The sequence below is a fragment of the Quercus lobata genome, chromosome 2 (assembly GCF_001633185.2).
Source record: "Quercus lobata isolate SW786 chromosome 2, ValleyOak3.0 Primary Assembly, whole genome shotgun sequence".
NCBI lineage: Eukaryota > Viridiplantae > Streptophyta > Magnoliopsida > Fagales > Fagaceae > Quercus > Quercus lobata.
The window spans coordinates 22,897,311-22,906,117 of NC_044905.1; the positions used below are offsets into that span (position 1 = coordinate 22,897,311).

The following is an 8,807-nucleotide window of genomic DNA, read 5'->3' on the forward strand; positions in this document are numbered from 1 at the left end:
TATCCATATTATATAATATCCCTATTACCAATTCTTGTGCAAGCCCCAATTCTTGTTTATATAGGCTGGGTTTGGATCCAGCTTTTGCGTTTGTGTTTACGTTTCTTCACCCTTTTTTTTTCCCTGCTTCTGCGCACTCGTTTAGGGAACAACGGCTACTGTTCATGTGAACAGTAGCTAGCAATTGTTGACTTTTCAGTCTTTTATTAGTTCTGTGGGTCCCGTGAACAGTGTACGGGACCTACAAATCTCACTTTTGAGTAACTTTTTCATTAAAATGGGGTCCCACAATACTATTCACACATTTAAAAATTATTTTGTTACATTATTTTCAGTTTTCAATTTCAGCAAAATAAATTCTATCCAAACAGACCTATAATATCCTTATTACCGACAAAACAAAACAAAACAAAAAACCATATAGGAGGGCAGTGGTTGCTATATCTACATTTTGTTTTCATAAACTTAAAAGCAGTTGAAAAAGTGCGGCGAAAACCAAACTAGGGTGCACATGTGGGGGCATGGACTCAGTATAATACTCAGGACTTAGAGTGCGTTTGGATTGGGCGTTTTCTGCCCAATCCTGCGTTTGCGTTTTTTTTTTTTTTTTTTTTTTTTTTTTTTTTTTTTTCCAAGCGTTTTGGGGATTTTTGGTTGTTGCGGCTACTGTTCATGCACTGTTCAATGAACAGTAGCCGCAAACTTTGACTTTTCAAATTTTTTTGACCAATCACAACATATCGTGTACTGTTCACGGACCCACAAATTTCACTTTTCAGTAACTTTTTCATTAAAAATGGGTTCCACGATACTATTCACACATTTAAAAATTATTTCGCTACAGTGTTTTTCAGTTTTCAGTTTCAGTTTTCAGTTTTCAGCTGTATTCAAACGGACCCTTAGTCTCATGATGATGAAGATGATCCCTCTCCACAATCTTCACCGGAAACCCACCTTTCATCTTTGAAGTCAAATACGAAACAAACTCCGGTTCATGGTTTACACCTTCTTCAAACGCTGGCACCACCTTAAACCTCCTTAAAACTCCAGCTACCACCCTCTTCATCTGCAAGAATGCCATTTCCTTCCCCAAACAAATTCTGGGACCTGCCTGGAACACTGGGTATGTGTACGGGTCTCTCCCCACGAACTTCCATGATTCTTCCTCCTTCTACAGCCACCTCTCTGGCTTGAACTCTGCCCAGTCCGATCCCCACAGCATCTCCAACCTCCCCATTGCGTATGGAAAGTAGATCACTCTCATCCCCTTCTTCACCACTGTCCCGCCGGGCAATACGTCGTCGTTCACTGCCTCCTTTGAGTCAATCGGAACTGGCGGGTACAGCCTCATGCTTTCACATAGTGAAGCGTGTGTGTACACCATGTCTTTCACCTCGTCAAAAACAGGCGACTCTGATTTTTCATTGATTTCATTTAGAATCTCGGATTCAATCTCTGGATTCTTCCATAGAAGCCAAAAAAACCATGTTAAAGCCGCCGACGTAGTGTCACGCCCAGCAAGTATAAAGCTGATCACAATGTCTGTCACGAAGTTCTCGTCCAAATGGCCGGAGCTCAAGAACCTTGACAACAGGTCCAGGGAATCGAGGCTCTCATTCTCTCCCAGCCTCTGCTTCTTTTCTTTGATCATGTTCAGTGCGAACTCTCGCACTTCCGAGATAGCGTTTTTGAGACGCTTTTCTGACCCAATATTCAACAACTTCTTGAATTTCCAGACAACTGGGTGTACCGCAGAGAACCTCTCGCTGCTAATCCTGACACCGTCTTCAAAGGTTAAGGCGAACTTGGCCTGTGGAAGAGAGGGCAACAAGTATGCTGGGTCGAACCCGAAAGCGATCTTACAAATATTATCAAAAGCAAACCTTTGAAGAATGTCTTGGAAATCAAGGACAGTTCCCTGTTTGGCCGCTGAGGAGAGAATGGGGATGAGGCGATCGGAGAGCTCAGTGTCGACAACGGTTTCAATGAACTTGCGGAGAGATTTGGTGTTGAGTTCGTGGCTAGAGACTTGTCTTTGGAACTTCCAGGTGTCGCCGTCAATGTTGAAGATGCCGTGGCCAAGAAAGTCGGTGAGAGTTCGATTGAAAACGTGGCCTTTTCCGTAGTTAGAGAAGTTGGTCTTGAGGATGTGTTCGACCACGGCAGGGTTGCCAGAGAAGACCTGGCGGGTGGAGTAGTTGCGTCGGAGAACAAAGATGGCGGAAGGTGAGACTTGCATGATGCCTGAGAGCCATGGGAGTGGGCGCTTTCGGTTGGCAAGGAAGGCGAAGAATGAACCCACTAGAGGGTAGGATTTGGGGACTTTGGAATTGGAATTGGAATTGGAATTGAGAAAGAAGAAGAAGAAGAAGAGAAGGGAAAGTAAAGGAATTAGGATGATAAGAAGCAACATGACAGATTTGATTTTGGGTTGGCTGGGTTGACCTTCTCTTCCGTGGTTGTGGATGGATATGTATTAATAGGGACGAGTTGCATCCAGATTTAATGGTCTTTTTGTTTTCATTAATAATAATATATTAAAATGCATGTTAATTAAGAGTAATAAAAAAAAACAGTACAAGTTTTTATCAAGACTCAGTCCGTAACTTTTATTGTCAGATTTTTTTTTTTAAGGCCCTCAGTGGCTTTTCTTTTTCCACACGTTGTCCTCTTATTTGTATGACGAAGTTGCTTACGTTAAATGGTTAACTCTCAACATTGTATAAAAAAAAAAAAAAAGGGAGATTGATAGCAACACAACTTCCGAGAAAAAGAAGTTGTATATGGAGCAGTGATAAAGTAATAAAAAATGTTAGTCAATGTCCTAGGTTTCATTAGTTTAGTAATTAGAATATTTTATTAAAAATTTGATAAAATAATATATATTATTAACTGTTTTTTATATTTTTTTTTTTATAAAAGAGGTGTTAAATTTTTTTATTAGGTTAGTCAGTGTCCTAGATTTCATTAGTTTAGTAACTATTTTTAAGAATATCTTATTAAAAATTTGATAAAATATTAAATGTTATTGACTGTTTTTTATATTTTTTTTTATAAAAGTGATGTCAAATTTTCTTATTATGATTTATTAATAATTACTTTAAGGTCATCCATTAACATGACCTCAAGGATTTATTTAGATTGAGGGAGGAATAGAAGAGAGTAGAATAAAGTTAGCTGGTCACGCTTTCATTTATTTTAAAGAAAAGGTTTGACCATTTGTTTGAATAATCTTGGGGTCAACCTATCATAAATCAGAGGAAATTAAAAAGAGATGATTCCATGTTCACACAAGGTGGGGACTTTTCATGACCTAAACAATGAGTCGAACAAAATGAGATTCAGCAAACCTTTAGAAAGAGGACATGTCCAGGCCTATAAATCTGGCTATCTTTAAGGAAACTTTTTTGCTAAAGAAATGCCAACCGCTTTACTTATTTGTTAAGCCTAATGTCGTTTTCCAATTATCGGATGAATTCGGAGACTCTTTAAATTTATTATAATATTTTTTTATTAAATGTAAATTTTGAAAAGTCTATTCTTTTGGAATCTTGAATATGCTTCTACCAATAATTATACTGAATTACATAATAATTATACTAATTTTTATATGCCTTTCGCCTTTCAATCAATACTCGTTGAATAAATGACAATTCCCATATTTCTTTGATGAGAATGTGAAAGGAAAATAAATAAATAAATAAAATAAGAGAGCATTCCCAAGGGAATTAGATAATATTTTTTTCGCATATCTCCATAGTTGCAAAATTGCAAAAATATTAAAGATCAACAACTATATTATCAATCAAAATTTTAAATTTCAAGTTTTTATAGTCTAAAATTATGCATACAAAATAAGTTTATGGATCAAATAGTAAGTAACATCTAATTGGCATGAAATTTGATACGTGTATTAAAAACATAAAGAACGTACAATCTAACGGTTAGATTTTCAAAATATATAGTCATGTTAATTTTTTAGTGGAGGTTATAGCCATTAGCTACAACCAAGTTTGTAACCAAATTTTGTTCTTTTGGCAAATCTACTTTTAGATTGTATTTTCTTATTATATCCTATTTGTTTACAAAATTTCAAAAAAATAAAAAATCAATAGTGTAAGGACTCAATTTGTAATAATCCCAAACTGGTGTTGGGTTCGTACGTTAAAGGCCCAAACAATAAAATTTGTAGAGCGTGGACTGAAAGACTAGGCCTTGGTCACCGAGCAGTGGTTAGTCATGGTTTTCATGGTGGACGTACAAAGGTGAACTTAGTGTATCCATGGACCTTGTCCATTGAGTTTAATGTTTTTATTCTTCCTTTTACTTTCTGGGTACCATGGACCCAACCTTTTTTGGCGCATAAACCCTTACAATATATAGCCCTTCTCGGTTGATCCTGATCTTCCATCTGTTGATCAGGCAGGTAACTACTCGAGTACCTGTCCCATCAGCCGCCTCTCCTTACTTTTTGTTAGTTGCAATAACCGAAACCACACTGTGCAGGAGTCTTTTCCCATCAATGTGGCTGAGACGTTTGTTGGCGCATTCAATGTAGAGGTGACGTCTTCTCCTTGAACCATTCCCACACTGTTCCCCAGTGCGAGTCTCATTCTACTCGCCTTTTCTTCTGGGAGCGCTTTGGGGCTGCCTTTGACAACATGTCATTCTTCCCTTTTAGGCCTTGGGATGCCGAGGACAGGGTCATCCTCGGCTGCATCTCTAGGCTATTTGGTCTTTCACTATTTGTCCTCTGCAACTTCTCTCCTCGGCGCGGGCCCTGAGCCCTAATGGAAAGTGGGCCGGGACACAAATTCTCTGACCCCACAATAGCCCCTCAAAATCCTGCTGTCTGGATCCTCGGACGGAGAGGAGGGTTTTGATGACATTAGGCCACTGTCAAAGCTTGTCAATCCTTGTCACCTATCAGTTACAGAGACTCTTCGTCTGCCCGAGACACGTTCTTGGAGCCTTGGAAGGTGAAACGTGTCTTCATTAAATGTGGGCAGCTCTGTGCTTCCCACGTTCAACGGCGTAATGGTGATCTAATAGTGGAGATTTCCTTTCCTTTATGGGCGGGAAAATTCGTGCAGTTACTTTCGATGGGAAATAAAAATGATTTTTGGAACTGATTTGTCTCTTCACTTTTACACTTAAGAGTTCTAGCGCATATATCCTGAGTTCATCCAAACTTTCATCCCAATTTAAGTCTATCTCCAGCACAAAAAGCCTGTCCGAGGAACCTTTCCTCTTTTCTGTAAGTTCTCTGCCTTCACTAACTCGTACTTTTTCTTTTTCGGATTTATTTTTCTCTTGTTCCTCTTCTTCTCCCGTCATCTTCTGAGTTTGTTTAGTAGTTCTTAGAGATGGTAAAATTGAAAAAATTGGTTGAGACCGAAGAGGCGATGGAAAAATTCATCGCCGACTATAGGATTCCCCCCAACGTAAGTTTGAGGCACTGCAAGGTGAGGGAGTGGCATCTTTAGAGAAGGACGGGCGAGGTAGTAATTCCCATTCTCGCCTTCGTAGAGGGGGGGGGTATAAGAATCCCCATGGGGCCAGTAATGAGGAGTTACCTTAGGCATTTCCGATTAGCTCCCACCTAGTGCACTGCTAATATGTTTAGGATTCTGGGTTGTGTGGATGCCTTAAACGAAAAAATGGGGCTAAAACTAACCCATCATGACGTAAATTGGTGCTACAATCTCCAAAATTTGAAGGGCAAATCCTACTACATGAAGACGAAAGACAATAGGGTTCGGCTAATCCAGTGCCTCCCCGACTCCAACAAAGGGCTGAATAAGGACTTTCTTATCGTATCTGGGGAATGGCACGATGGCCTTCCTTGCCCAATGGTGGAGGGAGAACCAGGTGGGGTATAGAGAGTAGGAGGGTGCCAATCCTTTGCGCCATCTTAATTTGGTGTGGTTTGGTTACTAACCATGTACATGCCCCCTTTTTTTTTGCAGATACACACGCCTTTCACCGACACTTTCATCTGGTCAACTGGGTGGATTTGGAGATTGTTCTTTAAGCGGCGGTTTTTGTAAATGACGAGGATGGTCAAGTTAGAGCCGCTCACAAAATCTTAGGGTACGATCCCATCCAAAAGTTATTTTCTGACCCGAAACACATGATTAGCGCTAACAATCCTCGGCTTCCAAAAATCACTGTAGTCGAGGATGAGTTTTTGATATTTGAAGGATCTCTTGTCCCGGAGGGCATCCCCTTAGCAGGCTCTTCCTCCTCTTACCAAGCAATGGAGGACGAAGGTGATCTGGGCCTATCCGAGGAGGGATTTGGGGCATTTGACCAAGCTGACCCATCCAAGGATCCTTCTGGTGATTTGGGTGACCCTGGCTTGTCCGAAGCGGAACTGTTGTCAGTGGGAACATCCTCCCGAGCCGAGATGGGTCTTAAGAGAAAGCCCCCAACTAGCTTATTCAACCTCATTGAGGGTCAGCCGGGGAAGGGTGCACAGGGAAAGATGCAATCTAGTGTTCCAACTCCCCCACCCCAGCCCCAGCCCGTCCAGACTAGGTCCTCCTTTATTAAGTGGCAGCCACAATCTCCCCGTCCCAAACTCCCTGCTCCTCCTCAATCAGCTCTACCTCCTCGGCCAGAGCCCACTGACTCAAAGAGAAAGAGAAGTCCCAAGGGTAAGGAACCCATGGATGGGGGAAAATTTCAATCCTCTCAGGATATGGATGAAGCCCCGTGAGCTTAAAAACAGCTAAAAATCGGGCATCAAAGCCAGGGGAAAGGGATTGAAGCCTAATCCGCGCTGAGTGCTTGGCTTCCCGCCCCAATACTCCATGGGGAACCATTGCTGGAAAACGCGTCCATGAGGAACCTTGGAGATGGCGAAGGCGGTTATGTGGCCGATGCGTTAGGGAGGACCCTATTGCTTCCTACTGATATGGAAGAGTTGAAGAATATGAGGATGCAGGAGGTTTTCCTCAGCGCGAAGAGGTATCTGGGTATGGTAAGGCTCCTAACACTTATAACTCCGTCGATTCTTGCGCCTAAATTCTCGTTCATAATGTGTTTGTTTCAATTGGCAGGCTATCCAGGCTACCTATAGGATGGAGGAAGAAGTTAAGGGGCAGAGTAAGACCACCGAGCTTGAGTGCAGTAAACGCATGGATGCTGCGCGAACCCACAAAACTTCCGAGACTGACCTCGCGAAGGCCAGGGAGGACTTAAAAGAGGCTACCAGAGCCAGGGATAGTGCCGAGGTAGGTTTGTCTGGTGCCAAAAAACAAGCCGAGGAACAAACGAAGAGCTTGCTTGTTGCCGATGAGCAATTGGAGATTGCTAAGGAGCAGATTGGTGATTTGAAGAAGAAACTGATCGAGGCAAACAACGCTAAGGGTGTGGCGGAGTTTGCCAGGGATGAAGCCGTGAGGGCTAGGAAGGAGGCTGAGTTTGCCAGGACTGAGGCCGAGACTGCTAAGGACAAGGCCGAGGAGGAGGGTTACGAGGCGGGGGTGGCTGAAATCCAGGCCTCCCTTAAAGCTCAAATCCCTAGAGTATGCAGGCTATACTGTTCCCAGGTTTGGAACGAGGCCCTCAAAAAAGCTGGGGTGGAAGCTTCGTCCGACTTGTGGAAGGCGGAGAGCGTATTTTATCCTCAAGCCATCCGTCAGATTGCCTCCGCCAACTTCGAGACTATGATTGTTCCACAGGAGGCTGAGGCTGCTCAGTCAGAAACTGCTCAGATCATCGTCACTCTTGGCGAGTCGACTGAGGGAGGAGAGCCTCATGATGCGTCAGAAGCACCTGGAGGTCTGAACCTCGAGATGCCTAAAGAGGGGGATGTCTCCCAGGGCCCCGAGGCTAGTCCTGCTTGGCCTTTCCAAGATGTGGCCAAAACGAAATCGAAGAAGTAGAAGCCCTGGCCAACTTTTGTATTTGTTTCTAGTTTAACTATTAACTAGTTTCCTTTTTGTTTTGAAGACTTTAGAGTTTGCTTGTAGTTGAACTCATTAACCACATGTATGAAATTCTTTTCTTCATTTTTCCTTTAAATTACATGTTAGTTGCCCTTGTCGATATTTACTATTGTTGCGAATCTCATGGTTTTTTGAACTAGTTATCTTAACATGTATGAATGGTTGTGCATATGATATATTTGGGATCACATCCCGGAATTCTAACTTACCCACGCCCATGGGGCGTTGAACTTGTGTCTGAACATACTTCTGGGGAGCTAAAGGCATCATCCGGGATGCCATGTGTGTTGTTAGGTCGGGCCTGGTATCTAGATTTTCTTTAAGTAGTTGGTTTCCCTATAGGTTTGAGTCCGAGGACCATGCAATACCTTGGTTTTGTCCAAAACTCAGATTTTTCTTTAAGTAGTTGGTTTCCCCATAGGTTTGAGTCCGAGGACCATGCAATACCTTGGTTCTGTCCAAAACTCAGATTTTGCTTTAAGTAGTTGGTTTCCCTATAGGTTTGAGTCCGAGGACCATGCAATACCTTGGTTCTGTCCAAAACTCAGATTTTTTTTTAAGTAGTTAGTTTCCCTATAGGTTTGAGTCCGAGGACCATGCAATACCTTCGTTCTGTCCAAAACTCAGATTTTTGTTTAAGTAGTTTCGAGGATTAGCCCCTTGGCCAAGGTGTGGTGGGTGTTGACTTGATGTCGGAAGCCCCTAGAACTGCCCATGCCACTGGTGCTTTGAAGCGTAGCCCCTAGTGGAACTTTATATTAGGGAAACAATAGCATGCTACTGGAAATGACGGAGGAGGTCCCTTGTTTGACAAGAGCTCGATCCCACCACCGCCTGTGCCAACGCACAAGC

At 42.5% G+C, this 8,807-nt stretch overlaps 1 pseudogene; it reads right to left on the reverse strand.

Annotated features, from left to right (window-relative positions):
* Positions 1-374: 374 nt before the first annotated feature.
* LOC115977814 lies at positions 375-2,439 on the reverse strand (annotated as a pseudogene).
* Between the last annotated feature and the right edge of the window lie 6,368 nt (positions 2,440-8,807).